This window comes from Kogia breviceps, chromosome 4, assembly GCF_026419965.1.
Source record: "Kogia breviceps isolate mKogBre1 chromosome 4, mKogBre1 haplotype 1, whole genome shotgun sequence".
Lineage (NCBI taxonomy): Eukaryota > Metazoa > Chordata > Mammalia > Artiodactyla > Physeteridae > Kogia > Kogia breviceps.
This window is the reverse complement of record NC_081313.1, coordinates 83,014,935-83,032,318: the sequence shown is the minus strand read 5'-3', so window position 1 is coordinate 83,032,318 and position 17,384 is coordinate 83,014,935.

The window sequence follows — 17,384 nt, the reverse complement described above, 5'->3', positions numbered from 1 at the left end:
CCTTCTGACCTGTTGAAGTCATTAGAACACCTGCCAGAAATTCAAGATACTTATTGAACTCTTACCCTAAAATAACTGGTGACAGTCTATCTACTTATCAGACTCCTGTCCTGAAACAACTTGTGATTTTTTTAAGTTGTTTTAAATATTTTCTGACTCAAGTCACAGTCAATCACAATTCTTGCCAGGCAACTTTCAGCAACCTTGTGGCTTTTTGGCTTTTTGTCTTTTTGTCTTTTTAAGCCCCTGACTCTTTTTCTTCCCCAGAACACTCTTTCGGGGTTACCCAAATCTGTGTCTCCTGAATTGCAATTCTTAAGACCCCAAATAAACTCTTTTCTTATTTGCATCCTCCCGCATTATTTTTTGGCTAACACGATACACGCCCAGTTTAAGAAGTAGGATGTCGCCAGAACCTTAGAAAGGTCCTGTGGGCTCCTCCTCAGTCATACACGCCTCCTTTCCCCAGAGGTGAACAACACCCTGAACTTTATGTCATTCCCTTACCATTCCTTACAGGTTTTCCATATTTGTATGTATTCCTAAAGGAAATATGTCTTATATGTCTTATATATGTTTTATATGTCTTTGAAATTAGTAAAAGTGAAATATGCTATTAAAACAATTCACAAGAGAATTTATGTATGTATACACACATAAATATATAAATAAATATTTAACTGTATATTATAATAAACAAAGTAATATATACAATTTTCACAAGAGAATTTATATATGTATATACACATAAACATATTAATACATTTAAATGTGTATTATATAATTAACAAGATTATATATAACATTCTCTTGTGAATTGTCTTTTTTCCAGTCAACATTATGATTGGGTGGTTCTTACATGTTGATGGAACTGTAGTTCGCTCATTTTCATTGCTCTGTGAGAATATGCTACAATGTAGTCTACTCTCAATGAATATTTGAGAGATTTCCAAGATTTTACTGACATAAATAATACTGCAGCACACATTCATATCCAGGTTTTCTAATGCATATGTGAAGAGTTTCTATAGGGACTGCACCAAAGAGCAGAAGCGCTGGGTGATGGAGTATGTGTCTGTGCAGCTGTACCAGGTAGTGCCAAATTGTTTTGCAAAGTGGTTGCACTAATTCACCCGTATTACTTTTCTAAGACTCTTAACTGGTGTTTCTGCCTCCAGTTCTTCTCTAAATCAGTCTATCCTGTCTACTAATGTTAGTCTGGTCCACCAAAATGCTACTTTCAGCATGTTTTCCTCACATCCTAAATGCTAATTTTACTATAGCAACTTAATGTCTACATCAACAAATCCAAACTCTTGACATCTTTTCAAGGCTCTTTTGACTTTTCAGTGATAATTCTTTGTGCTACTGATCTTTGTAGTTTTTTTTTTTCCTGTAATGCATGTTCTTTTTTGCTTTTGAGCTTTTGCTACTAAAACTCCCTGCCCAGAATCCATCTCTTTCTTCTCTGCTTCCTAAGTACTACCCATTCTTCAAAGCCTATTGATGTAATTTGAAGATCCAAATGACTTTATTCCAGGCTTCATGAATCGGGCATCCTCCCATCTAGTATCAATAAATGGAAGCCACTCTGAGGAGTTGTACAAAATGGAAGGTTTTTATAGAAGGAGGGTGGGGCAAAGAAGTTATTAGCAAAAGAAAAGAAAGAATTGTTTCAGGCCAGGTCACCTTCCCCTGGGGGAAAGGCAAGATCTGTCATGCACATTACCTCTTCTACTTTTGAGGGATGGAGATGGCCCACATGACAGATTATCTCACTAATGCTAACCAGAAAATTCTAGACTGGTGGACTAAGATTACATTCCCAGGGAAGGTTGAAACTTCAGTCAGGTCAGGTATTAAATCTAGGTTTGGTATTATGGGCTTTAGCACAAGTGATGCCATTTTAGGCCTGTGGTTTTCTCTTTAACACCTGCTTTTTTATGAAATTTTCCCTGGCTATTATCATCTGCATTCCTTGAGGTAGATTATTCAGTCATTAAAACACAATTTGAGGGTTCATATTATATGAATTCATGATGTATGCAGAGAGAAAAACCAGGGTAAGGAGCTTGCTTTTAGAACAATATGCCCATCAATTATGCATCATTCTTCAAGCAGAAGCTAGATGATAATTTGTCATGGATGCTTAAAGAGGAAATCAAGGGTTACCTGGTAAGTTGGGCCTGATCATCACCACTGTCCCCTTCACTGTATGATTCTATGGATCTTTGACTTACCAAGAGAGATCTGGCATGCAGCACTCAACATTCTGATCTCAACCTTCCTTTCCTTCTTCATCTGTCAGCAGGCACTGACAGGACCCTGTGCTCTAATCCAGTTGGTCTTCTTCCTATCTTCCAAACTCATTCTTCTGGCCTGTTTCCAAGTGTCTGCTTGGGCACCTCTCTCTATAAAGAGGACCTCAACACTCCACCCTGCTGAACTAAGTGCTCTCCGTCCTTCAAGAACTGTCTAGGAAGCCTCTCCAGACCATCCTAGCTTACTATGACCCTCTTCTCTCATAGAATTTTTGGTGCTCAACACATATTGCCTTGTATAGTTAGCTGTCTTTTTATGCATAAATGTCAAAATCAAGAACCATGTCTTAAACTCAGCTGAACACAGGGTCCTGAACAGTGGTGTTGTTCAAAGACTAACTCTTGATTGACAGATGATGGATACTATTGAAATAACTCTGATTCTGGTTTCTATTTTGGTTTTATAGGTGGCAGATACATTTTACATTCAAAGAAGATTATATTTCCTATGTTGGATTTACTCACGTAAGCAAGAATTATGCTTGAATTCTTAACTGGAATATTGTTTTGTGTTGATTATTTTTGTTTTGTTTTTTTTTTTACTTTATCAGGCTGCTAATATTAAATACATAATGAAAATCAGTATATGGGACATATACAATCCATGAATGTTGCCAGACTTCTATTGTATCCAAAGTTTGAGTACTTGATATCTGTGCTATTTCGATATGATGTAAGTCCCCTATTTCTAACCTAATCTTTAAGCTTTTTGAATATTTGCTACTGTTGTTTTCTTTGTTTTAGACCTAAGAAATACCAGCTTCTAATACAAGATCGTTTGATCTAGGATTGCTGAAAAATTGTACCTTAGTTTTCTTTTTTAAAAAATAAATTTATTTATTTTATTTATTTTTGGCTGCATTGGGTCTTGGTTGCTGTGTGCGGGCTTTTTCTAGGTGCAGCGAGCGGAGGCTACTCTTTGTTGCAGAACACGGGCTTCTCATTGCGGTGGCTTCTCTTGTTGTGGAGCACGGGCTCTAGGCACGTGGGCTTCAGTAGTTGTGGCATGCAGGCTCAGTAGTTGTGTCTCGCAGGCTCTAGAGTACAGGCTCAGTATTGTGGCACATGGGATTAGTTGCTCCACAGCATGTGGGATCTTCCCGGACCAGGGCTCTAACCCGTGTCCCCTGAATTGGCAGGCGGATTCTTAACCACTGTGCCACCAGGGAAGCCCTGTATCTTAGTTTTCAAATCTTAGTGTTTTTTAGCACATAAATTTTCTTTTAAGTCTAGCCTCATTTAAATGCTAATGTCTGTTTTCAGGCAGCCAGTTTCTTGTTCTCCTCTCTATATATTCTCAGAACTGATCTGAGTGTGGAGATTCCATTCACTTCAAACGAAACTTCACGCTTGGATCCTCTCCACAGGGGTGCTCAGACTAAGACAAGAAATGATCCCTACAGCTTCCCCCCGCCCCGCATTTTTGAGGAAAATAAAATAAAAAGAAAGATTTCCAAATGCATTTAACATTCTAAGTAATTGAATCAGTAGCATATACTGGAGCATTCATACACTATTGTTAGTTCACAGTCTTAAAGACATTAATACTGGGACATTAAAGGTATGTCAGGGGCTTCCCTGGTGGCGCAGTGGTTGAGAATCCGCCTGCGGATGCAGGGGATACGGGTTCGTGCCCCGGTCCGGGAAGATCCCACATGCCGTGGAATGGCTGGGCCCGTGAGCCATGGCTGCTGGGCCTGCGCGTCCGGAGCCTGTGCTCCGCAAAGGGAGAGGCCACAGCAGTGAGAGGCCCGCGTACCACCAAAAAAAAAAAAAAAAAAAAAAAAAAAAAAAGGTATGTCAGTATGGTAATAGAATATTCTAGTGTACCTATTACTTTCAAACAAACCGTATACTATGTTATTACTCTCATGTGTGTATGTTGGGAATGGTCTCATGCTGTGGAGATAACTGACTGCATGATAGATAGACATACTTTACTTGCAAAAAATATTTTAAAGGGAATACGAAATACATTACCTTAATGTGGTCATAGATAGTTGTTAGCTATTAAATGTCCAATAGGTGTTTTTATCAGTGGTTTGTAAATTGCAATTAATCCTTTATTCAGCTGATATCTTGAATCTTAAAATTCTTTTCCTCTGTTTTTTACTGTGAGCCTTAGAACATGCATGATTCAGAGCTCATCAGCTTGGAGATAGGAAATGATTATTTAAATTGCCAATACTCTTTATTCTCAAAGACAGAGTGGTAAAGAAATTCCAACCAAGTGTCTGCAGGGCTAATTCATTCATCCGTTAATTCTTTAGCCAACAAATATTTGGTGAACACCTATTGTGTGCTAGTTACTATTCTAGTTGCTGGGAAATTCTAGTTGAACAAAGAAAAGATTTCTTTTCTTTTGCTTTGAAAAAGCAAAAGATTTGTTCTAACAGAGCAGTGGCTGTCGAAAATGTAGTCCCTAGAACCCTGGGGGTCTCTTACCCCTTTCAGGGGCGGTCCATGAAGTCAAAATATGTCAACATTTGCATAACTCAGTGAACCAATATTTTTCAAATGACCACCTATGATGTTACTGAATGATTTTGGGGTAAAAGATTCATTTAAAATGAAAGATGGACTAATTGATTTTAATGTAAAGAATAGTTATGTGGAATGTTTTATAAATGTCTTTTAGACCTGGTGATTGATTATGCTTTAAATTCTTCTATATTTTTGCTGATTTTTGTCTAAATGTATTATCAATTGTTGAAAGAGGTTTATTGAAATCTCCAGCTGTCTTGTGGCTTTGTCTATATCTCCTGCAATATTTCTTTTTTTCTTTTCTTTTTTTCCGACAACTCTACATCCTTCCCAAATCTGTGAGCCAACAAATTTTCTTATTGTTGTGCCAGTTTCAGTTGCATTTCTACCACTTACAGTAAACTTGACTTAAGTCCTGGACTGAAGTGACGGTCCAATCAGTCATTCCATGATAACCTTATTTCTCAAACTGGTGTCTACAAACACATTTTCAGAATGTCCAGAAAACTATACAAATTTTAAAATGTTCATGTTTATTTCAATTCTAACTTAAAATAATTAATGTAAAAATAGTCTGGAATAATTGAGGACTGCCATGTAATTTCATTGCTTTGCTTGTCACAAGTCATTTTTGTAAACTGAAGAGAAAGAAATACTGGTGGTTTAATTAGACATCAAGCTCTGGAACTCCACTGCCTGGGTTTGAATCCTGACAATATCTCTTATAATTTAATCTTTGGTTGCTAGTATCCTTGTCTGTAAAATAGAGAAAATGATAGTACTAATCTCATAATGTTGGTGTGAATATTAAAGGAATTGGTATGTATAGTGATCTTAGAATATTGTCTGCCACATAGTAAGTGCTCAACAATGTTCTTCTTATTACATAAATAATGTTATTGAGTCAAGTGAAGGACATGTAACATCAGATATTCTATAAGCTTGGCTACAGTTTTAATAGAGAAAAATGGTCAAAGAAATAACTTATTTCACACATATTCATTCAATGGAATATTATACAGTAGTTAAAATGAATGAAGTGAAGCATCATGCAGGAATATCATATGGACAGATATTGCAATTTAATAATAAAGGAAAAAAAGTCTCCAAATATTATAATATCACATTTCTCCTTCTATGAAGTTATAAACTATAAAATTAAAATAGGTACTTTTTAGAAATACATAAACCTTATAAAAGCATATGTAAAGCTATGTATTGAAATAAAATTGTATTTTAAAAAGCAAAAAGGATGATAAGTACAGAGTTTAGGATGGTTGCCATGGGTGGGAGGCGCCTAGGGAATAGAATGAGAGGGCTGTATTGTGAGTAAATTATTGTCAAGATCTTAAGTTTTATTTTGAGTGGTGGGTTTACTGTCTTTTATAACACTGTAAAAATGAACTAGATAACTAAATAAAAGGGGGACATGAAGAGATCAATTATGAAAATGTGTCCTTAACTAAAGATTATAATGTATTTAATTGCATGCATCTGAGTTCCAATGAAAAAGAGAGAGAAATGTGTTACACATGGCACAGGGTAGTACATACATGCTGATGAACCTTGCTACCAGAGCAGTATTATATTCTTCTTAGAAGGGGCAATTTTGTTTCAGCAAAAATCATCTGTCACATCAAGTCAATGTTAAGAATTTGAGGGTTTTTTTGTTTATATTTACTTTATAATTTTAAATTTGAATTTAATAGTTGTCCAAGTGGCTATGCAATGGAATTTCCAGATAGATTTTAGTTTATATTATGTTGGAGATGACTTAAGGAATCATCAGAGAGTCTGTGAAATTATTTTTTACTTCAAGAGGATTCTATTCTTTATTTACCTTTAAGAGACACAGCACTGTACTTTCAATGGTTCCATTCTCAAGTTCCTTATCCCAGAGATTCTCAAAATGAAATCCAGGGATGGCTGAGGGATGCTGAGACACTTTCAGGGTTATGCCACACAAAGTTATAAAAGACCCCACAGGTGTGAGGTTAAACTACAACAAGGTGGTTATTTGTCTTTTTCGCTCTCACTCACAAGTGTACAGTGGAGTTTTCCAGAATCTATAAGACATGGTACCACAAGAGATGAACTGTAGAAGTAGATTAAGAGAAACCAGAATTTACATTTAATTCTGGCTATTAAGTCAGACATTAAAGAGTTTTGCCAAAATGTAAATAATGACATTTTTCTCACTGTATTTCTTTCACTGTGGAAAATATAGGGTATATTTTCATAAATACATTATTAGTGTTACCATGTAATGGGTTTACGATGGTTATTTTTGGGATGAATGAATAGATAAATTTTAAAAATTTTCTGCTTTACTTTCTAATACAATAAATATTAATAGATATTGTCCATATAAACAAAAATTCTTTGGTGTCCTCAATAATTTTTAAGAATGTGAAGAGATACAGAGACCAAAACCTTGGAGAATTGCTGCTTTAACTTATCTCCTCTTATTTTTATATTCTAACTAGGAGTACACTGAAATTCATAAAACATGAAGTACTGTCGTGTCTCTTACTATATTGAGCAGCTGGGAATTTATACATAACAGAAGACACAGGGAAAGCACAGAAGGCTGTAAAGGCGACAGGCTCATGAGAAGACTAGGAGGCAGACTTGGTTGAGAGGAAGCAGGTGGGCAGGTATGCACTATTAGATAGACAGACACTTAAAACCTGAGGAATTTCTGAAAAATAAGATCAGAATTTCCACGTGAATGGCATAAAAGAACACCAAAGAAAGCAGGGGAGGGGGAAACAAGAGGTTGTGGTCATGGATGTCTGCCCTTCGTTTGGCAACTCATTGTGCTTTCCATGGCCTGACATGGCCTGCTGAGTAATGTCTCTGGTCAATTTGCCTGGAGGCCCAGAACATTGAGAGCAGGATGGCATTTTTGTTTAAAATATGTTCAAGCATACACACACACACACACACACACACACACACACACACACACACACACACACACAATGAGGATGCTCAGATCTCTGTCAGATACATACAAATCCCTTCCCATAAGCTCCTGGAAAAAACTGCATTTACTATAGATAATCTCTATTTCTATTTGATGGAAAATGCAAAGTCAGGCTTTTGTTTTTTTACTTTGGCATTCATGTCACTGGAGTGAGATGAGCCATATTTTAGACATTAATAAAGGTTTCTCAGTCTTTGCCTAAATCACATAGAGATATAACTCTGAATAATAAACTCAACAAGAATAGATTTTTAAACAAAATTGTGCCATGTGTAGAGAGCTCAATAATAAAACCTGTGAAAATATATATATTTTAACATTTAATATAGTTTTCATTTCATGAAACTAGTTAGCAACATCATCATGCCTGCTTTTTGGCCCCTCAGCTTTGTCATTTCCTCAGAAAAAAATGGGCACTTGGCATATTTTTAGACCCATGCACCATTCTTCATGTACCTGACATATTACTTCTCAGACATTTAAAAAAAGAATTCTGCTCCCTTAAGTACTTCACCAATATACTTTGATCATATTTATCATGTTTTATGTAATTGTCTCACATAGACATTTGTCTTAAGCATATAAATACCACCCACATAGCAGAATTTATGACAGGATATCTGAGGCCATGGCATGTACAAAGCTTGCCACTTTTCTCTGTCCTTAACTCAGGCTGTCATTCTGTTTAGTTTGGTGTCTTAGGAAGAATGTGCCCATTCTCTATTTTTCCTATTGCTCTTCTGAGGTTCAGAAACACAGAAATTATCTTACTTTAACAGAAGACCCTGCTGGCAACAAGAAAGCATGAGAATCTTCAAAGATCTCTTTTAAGGATGGAAATTATCACATAAATTCCTGCAGACTTAAGAATCCTTCATGATATTTTCTCTGCAGGCCCTCACCTTTGTCCTCCATCCTCCCCCAACCCACCCCGCATCCTAATAGCTCACACTAAATTTCATTGCTTCCAGTGGAAAGAGAACCTGCTGAGATCCGACTCTCTATCAGGGCACAGTTCTCTTCAACTGATGTGCTGAGCCACTAATACTAAAGAGAGGAACAAATTGATTTTAAAAAGTCAATAAAAGGCAAACTTTGTGAATTCAAAAACAGTGTTTACGATTTCTATATTCTAATGCATTTTTTTGGTATCTGCACAAGTAAGACACTGCAGAAAAAGTGGAGAGGTGCTGAAATGAGCTAAAGAAGAGGATGAAATATTTCTCATTTCATATATCTGTCATAAACAACTGGAAAACAATTTTTTTTTTCTGTTCAGCAGTTAATATGGTAGTTTTCACAATTCCAGTTTTACTTTAAAATGCAAAGGAAAACAGAAACAATTATATGCAAATAATCTGGGAAATGAGATATTTTAAAAACATTTGATGTTGAATTATAATTGCCCATCCAGTAAAATGCCTTACTTTCTGCCTCTTGTTTATATACTGTATATTCTACATTCTATATTCCAGTCTCATAAGCTCAATTTAAGTGGTTGGACTTGCTAGCTATTGTCTTGATATTATACCCTTTCCTAATTATTTGAGAAAAGAAAATTGCTTTCACCAAAACAAAAAGTTCAATTGATCCTGGAATCTTTAAACATAAAGATCACTGAGAGCTTCATCTGCAACTTGTTCCTGTCTGGATCCAGCTTTTCTCACATATTGTCCATCAAAAATATAGATCACCTTTTATATTTATTAAGAAAGTTCAAGTTTATCTCATATTTGTCCATGTTGTGAGGCATTCATCAAGAATGCCACACAAGAGATGACTCAAAGACATAGCTCTAAATTAACTTGAGAGCTTGAAAAGTAAAATACTATGGAGAACACTACTGTATATTGATAAGGTTAAATAAAATGACGACATGGTAATATACCCTGCTCAGTCAGAGACTTGTTAACATAGTTGTTCATAAATGTGTGTGTCTAATGAAAATTTCAGTGACCTCTAAGTTTTTATTTATTAACTTATTATTTCATAAAAAGTTTTTTTAACTACTACAAGCCAATAACCCTTATGCTGATATCCTAAATGAACCCAAACCGTGCTTTTTCCTGTAAATTGTATTGGTTGAGGTCCTGGATTTGCAGTGGGCTTTTTGATATCCTTTGTTTTTAAAGTCCAGTCTTTCCTTTCTTTTAAAATATAGTTGAGAGATAAAACTTATTTTGCTTTAAATGGAAGGGTTAATTCAATTCTAATGCTTCATAAACCAATGTTTATGAAGTGCTTATAAATGAAAGGGGTTGCTATACAGCTCGGGAAGGAGACAAGAGCAAGAACACTGGTAGATGCTCACACATAAAGCCTTGCCTCTATTCTTACTACCGGTTTGAATTTGGGCAAGTTACAGAACCTCTTTGTTTCCCTATTTTCTCACTAGTAAAATGGAGCTAAAAGTAGAGCTTACTTTTTAAGGTTATGGTAAAGATTAAATGAGACAATGCATTTAAATTGCTTAGCAGACTATCTGGTACATAGGTATCCAGTATGCCACACACTGAATGTTTGTGTCCTCTCAAAATTCACATGTTGAAGCTTAATCCCCCATGTAATGGTATTTGGAGGTGGGGGCCTTTGGGAGGTGATTAGAGCAAGCAGGCACTAATGAGATTAGTGCCCTTATGAAAGAAGCCGTCTTCTTCCTGTCTTGACATTTTCTGTCCAGATTGTTTCTGAATGCTGTTGGTTTATGTGTAGATGGTTTAGGAAGCTCAGGAGAGGGAACTCTGTAGTGGGCCGTAAACTGAAGATGAGTCAACTGTGTTGCAAATCAGATCCTCCAATTACACATACCTCTTCGGAATTTTTTTTTTCTTTTATGATCCCCTATCCTTTGGTAAAGTCAGGTTTAAATATTTCAGCATTGTTTCTGGTGAGCCATGGGGCGTAAAGGGGAGATCCATTTGTTTTTGCGGGGTAGATGATACAGGTGAAACAGTGCTTCTTCCTATGCAGTGGAAGGATTAGTCTTGGAATGGAATGACATCCCTGCCTTAACCTCACAGAGTAATTAAAAAGAATAGATTTCCCCAAGAAAATTTGAAATGATGGGTGGATACCAGAATAGGAATTTGCTTCAGAGGGCTTTGGTTTTCCTTGTAATTTAGGTGAATGGCAAAGTTATTTACTGAGAATAAGGATGACAGGTGTGGGTTAGGGGCCTTGAGATGCATTTTCCAATAGTTATTGTGGCAAATGCAATAGAGGATCAATTACAGTTAAATAGAAGAATTGCTGATAGTGCTTGGGGCTTAGCTGAGGTATTTAATGCAATGCAATTAAAGAGAAAGGAGAGGGAGAGACACTATTCTTTACATTACTTATATAAAAGGTGAATATAGAAGAGGGGCTGTTCAGAAGGAGCTCAGTTTAAAGCCTACAAGGAGGAAAATGTTATCAATGGTAATCAAGAATGATGTGGAAGAGGTTTAAAAACAAGAGTACAGTTTCCAGTAGAGATCAAGCAGAGTAGTTTACATGTTGGCTGTACATCTAAGTGAATTTTTAAAATAGGATAATCTAAAATAAACTGGTAAAGTCCATTGAACAAGCAGTTAAGTTACTTAATGATCTGTGCCTTTGTTTAATGGGCTAATTTCTGAAAAGACTGTAGGTTATAGGCAATTTTAAGAGGATAATAGATAGAATGAAACAAGTAGCAAGAATATGAAAAAATTTAAATACAATTAACCAATTGAGATATAAGTCTGATAATTAAAATCAGTCCTTGAATGTAAAGGTGGGATAAAAGTTTTATACATTATTGTTCCTGTTAATTGTGTTTTACTTTTCCTAAAATTTCAGAAGCAGAGCTGTGGACTGTAAGTGTAAGTGGGAATAAGAAGACATGGAAATAATCCAAAAACAATAGCCTACTTTACAGTTTCTACATGATTTCACTTATTAACCAGGTGGCAGGAGCTACTGACCATGTATAACCTGCACTGCTAACTTCATGAACTGATTTTGGAAGCAGGTCTGGTTTTTTGTTTCAGAAATTCAGAGATACTGTACGGCACACGGTAGGACCTGGAACTCATTCATGTAGGTACTGAAGGCACTAAAAATTTTAAGAGAAGCCTGTTAAAAGGAAGCCATCCTGGTAAAGAACAAACTGGGTGTGAGGAATAACTACTGTTCATTTTCCAACCCTGATACAGAGCAAATCCTTCTGTAGAGAGAGAGCGAGAGGGAGAAGTCAAGAGAGTGGGTACTGGTGGAGAGACTGGAAGAGAATCAAAGGCATATTTCTACTTCACATTTTTCCCTAGGACTGGGAAATACTAAGGCTCTTTTGGAATTCTTTTGCTAGCATAAGAATGCTAACAAGCATATCCCTCTGTATATATTGTTAAATTCTCCGTGTGATTTCTTTGACCATCTTTGAAGTTCTTTTTTAGTAAAAACATTATTTTTAATGAAGAAAAAAACACAGTTTTTCATTTAAGTTTTCTAACTTATATATTAAAAACTGCATAACTGAAAATTAGGAGTAATACAAGAGTTGTAATTTAACCCAATTACATGGTACTAGCCATGCAGAAGCTTATACTTTTATATTCACTTGGCTAAAGCTATTTTTTTTAAATTTACAGAACGACATCAGCTCTCTTTTAAGGTTGTCAAATATGCATCATTTCCCCCTTCCAATATCTTATTATAAAGTATTTAAAAATTTAGAAAAGTTAAAAGAAAAAGTGTACAATAAACAGCCACATATCTACTTTCCAGATTCTACAATTAGCATGTTGCTATTTTTGCTTTATTATATACGTACTCATCTATTCATCCTTCTATCCATTCATTGTTTCATCTTTTTTTGAGCTTTGCATCTTTTTATAAAATAGGAATAAAATTACTAATATGTGCATGTATTTTGAGACTAACCAGAAGGATTGTAAACATATTTTGTATTTTTCAGAGGATACTTCTTACAGAGGATTGTATTAATTTCCTACTGCTGCTGTAAAAAATTTATACAAACACAAAGTTAGAGGCCTAAAAGCAACACAAATTTATTTCTCTTACAGTTCTGGAGGTCAGAGATCTGAAATGGGTCTAACAGGCTATAATCAAAGTGTCAGCAGAGCTACATTTCTTCTGAAAGCTTGAGAGGAAAATCTATTCCCTTGCCTTTTCCAGCCTCTAAAGGATCGCTTCATTCCTTGGCTCATGGGCCCTTTATCCAGCTTCAAGGTACATCCCTCTAACCTTTTCTTCCATGTTTTAAGCTGTCTAACTCTCATCCTCCAGCCTCCCTGTTATAAGGACCCTTATGATTACATTGGACCCACCCAGATGATCCAGGTTAATCTCCCTATAGTACACCCTTAATTTAGTCACACCTTCAAAATTCCTTTTGACAGGTAAAGTAAAATAGTCACTGATTCTGGGGGTCAGAATGTGGACATCTATTGGAAGCCAATATTCAGCTTACCACAGGATACTGTGTTGTGGTCTCTACCTTGTGTTTTGTCATTAGTATCCTTTAGTGCTAGGAGAACACATATGCTGCGTTTAATTCTTTATCTGTTTGGCCCATTCCATGAAATAAGTAATGATCTCTTATGACTGGTTCTTACCATAGGAGACAACAAAGTCATGAATAATCTACCATTTGTCATGATCAAAAAGATGTACTATTATTTTATGTTAAAAGAAAAAAAGAGAACACTGCCAATTAAACTGATTCACTCCCTAACCTAAGATACATTTTGATTTGATACATGTTAAAATGTGATAAAATATATCTTAAAATGGATGAAATGTTTGATATTGTGGTTTCAGTGGACTGCATGGCACAGAGATGGCCCAAGAAGTTCCTTCCTTTTCTAATAACAGTATGACTATTATAAAGTTCCCATTTCAGGTAGGAAATCTGCTTCTGTTAACATGCAACATTGAAAAAAATACCCGAAGTGATTTAGTGCTTGCAATGACTAAATGTATGCACATTTCCACTGCGGATTACATTTAGCAATTTCCTTTATTCCGGTACTCTGGACACTAAAATTAAAAATACTAGTCCTGTTAAGGCCATGTCTTTTAAAGATGGACCTATTATTTCGTACCTCCCAGTGATAAAATAACAGTGTAATCATCTACAGTATGCACTAGATACCTAAAGGGCACCAAAGTAATTAAGTCCGCATTATTTAATTGGAGCTTCCAGATCTATGGGTTGACAGTTGCTTCATAGCCAGGATGGATAGGAATAGAATGGAAACAATTTTCTTTAAATAAAAAAGCAAATAGGCTGCATCTTGATGTTCCTTATCTGCATTTCACCTTTATTGTCTCAGGAGCAATTTGTCCAGTACACAGCACAGCCCTTGTGTTTTCATTATTTTCTGCCAGCAATCTCTTTCTCTTTCCTGTGAGAAACATCTAAAGTTAATAAAGAGATAAAACCTATTTTCTTCCAGCTGTTTTTTTTTCCAGATTTTTCAATATTCAATTAAGAAAGGGCAAAAGTTGCAGACCACCTTAGAGGCACACTGCTAGACTACTCTGATTTTTTTCCCCTCATAATGGTATTTCTCAGCTTGGACTGTGAAAAAAAAAACTTATAAACAATGATAATGCTTCTGAACCCAGAAAAAGTTGGAACAAAAAGAAGATTCTCATTTCTCAAAGCTCTGCTTTGTGAAGGGCTCCCCTACATTCAAGAATATGTTTCTGAAAATTCTTCTTGACATTAAAGTTTAAACCTTATATTTTCTTGTCTATTGCAGTGAGTAGCATGACTTGAGATGTTGGTCTCACGAGTTAGGACCACCTGAAAATGCAGCTTTGCTTCCTAGCTCAACCAAGAGGAAAAAGGATCATCGAATGTTTAAACTAGTGAGAACTGTAGACTTAATCTAGTCCCATATCCTTAATTTTACGGATTAAGGATTCATATCAGACCTGGTGCTGTAGATCAATTTTTCCATTTGGGAGGTAAATTCTCACTTATTTACTATTCGATTTTAGTTTTTAGGTAAACAGAGCTAAGTTAATTTGCAACTCTAAATTAAGGCTGCTACTGAGAATTCAAGCCATCACACATACTGAGACAGGTTTTGTTCATTTATTTTGCACTTTCTGGAGGAAAATGTCTGGGGCTGAATTTCCACTAGCTGAGAGATTTACGCAGCAGAGTTGAAAGTACTTATTCTTTGGGACTTATATATAAATAACTTCTATGAAAAGTGATTCCTTTTCTCTCCCTCAGAATTTATTTGGATATAAGACTAAAAAAATTATTTGACTTATGGAACTTTATGGTTTCAAGAGTAAATATAGAAGTCGCCTCCGATCTGCGGTTTTGCTTTCTGGGGTTTCAGTTACCCGCAGTCAACTTTCGACTGAAAGTATTTAGTAGAAAATTCCAGAAGAAAAACATTTCTGTTTTAAATTGTGCCGCTGTTCTGAGTAGCGTGATGAAATCTCGCGCTGTCTCGCTCCCGCCCGCCCATTAGTCGCTCAGCCGCCATCTTGCTTACCAGATCTACTGTCAGAGGTATCGCTGTGGCGGCGCTGTGTTCAGGTAACTCCAGTTTGACTTAAAAATGGCCCCAAAGTGCAAGCGTCGCGATGCTGGCAATTCGGATATACCAAAGAGAAGCCGTAAAGTGCTTCCTTTAAGTGAGACGTGAAAGTTCTTGCCTAAATAAGAAGAGGAAAAAAAAATCGTGTGCCGAGGTTGCTAAGATCTATGGTAAGAATGAATCTTCTAACTATGAAATTGTGAAGAAGGAAAAAGAAATTCATGCTAGTTTTGCTATCGCACCTCAGACTGCAAAAGTCATGGCCACGGTTGCGTGATAAGTGCTTAGTTAAGATGGAAAAGGTATTAAATTTGGACAATAAGGTATTTTGAGAGACAGACCACATTCATATAACTTTTTTATTATAGTATGTTGTTATAATTGTTCTTTTTTATTATTAATTATTCTTGTTAATCTCTTACTGTGGCTAATTTATAAATTAAACTTTATCATTGGTATGTGTGTATAGGGAAAAACATAGTATGTATAAGGTTCGGTACTATCCAAGGTTTCAGGCATCCACTGGGGACCTTGGAATGTATCCCCCCCAGATACGAGGGGACTACTGTATTCTTCTTACTAAAAAGCAAAATGTATTTCCAAAGACTTGGACTTTGTGTCCAAGAAGTTCAGAACCTGAACAAAAGGGAACTGGACAGTTGATGTCCTTCTGGGGTTCAGGGTAATGTGTTGGTGAGCACTGGTATTTCCTGTTTTGATGGTAGAAATTGCTAGGAATTGTCTCACATTGTAAGAGTGTGATACCAACAACTTGAGGTTTGTAGATTAAGTATCTTTTTTTGTTTGTTTTTTTTCGGTACACTAGAGCAGCATTTGCTAACCTTGTTGCCATTCTGCAATCAATGTGACCATAATATTTACATATGAGTCACATTCCCAAGGTACCTCCAGTTTATGGACTTCCCTGTAGCCATTAGGGACCAAAAGAACATCACTTCCAAATCCGCAGCAAGCGGTTGTAATCCCTCCTCTTTCTCTCCTAGTCAAGAAAGCATATTGGACATCAAGTGCATGAGAGTATTGGAGAAGACATTGGCTCTACTATAATTTATTTTTAAAAAAATCATTCCTAAGCTTTAATATTTTATCATACAGAATACTTCATATCTGATATAGACAAAATGTTTTGGAGCATTATGCCTGAGAATAACTTTTATGCAACATTCACTAATTAGATCATGAAACGGGTTAGGAGTGCAAACAATAGATTTTGTTTCATTTTTCTTTCAGTGCTCTCATTTTGTTAATAGCTAACATAGTTATTCAAAAATCAGGTTGATATAAAAAGCTATACAGGGCTTCCCTGGTGGCGCGGTGGTTGGGAATCCGCCTGCCGATGCAGGGGACACGGGTTCGTGCCCCGGTCCGGGAGGATCCCACATGCCGCGGAGCGGCTGGGCCCGTGAGCCATGGCCGTTGAGCCTGAGCTCTGCAACGGGAGAGGCCACAACAGTGAGAGGCCCGCGTACCACAAAATAAATAAATAAATAAATAAATAATAAAAAATAAAATAAAAAAAAATAAAAAGCTATACACTGAGAAGTCTAATTCTCACATCTGTTCTTAATAACCCTTTTCCCTTTCTTGCTATTTTGGTAACCTTTGTTTAGGTTTTTATCTGTGTTTCTTCATATAAATACAAACTTATACAAATATATAAACTTACTTTTCCCCTTTTCTTTCACAAATGAAGGCTACTATATTCATTGTTTTGCATAATGCTTTAAAAAGAATTTTTAATGATCTAACCTATATCATATACTGTAATAATATACCACTAGACAGACTGTACATATATAATAAATTATATATATATAATTTCCTTTTTGCAGCTACACAGTCTGTATCATAAGCTATTTAATCAGTTCAGTATTGATGGACACAAGAAATTCTAATCTTTTACTATTGTAAACAATGTTGCAACAGATAACATTGTATATATGTTATTTTGTACGTGAGTGATGCAAATATCTTCTTACTAAAAAACAAGAAGTGTTTCAAATGACATGAGTTTTAGTGTCC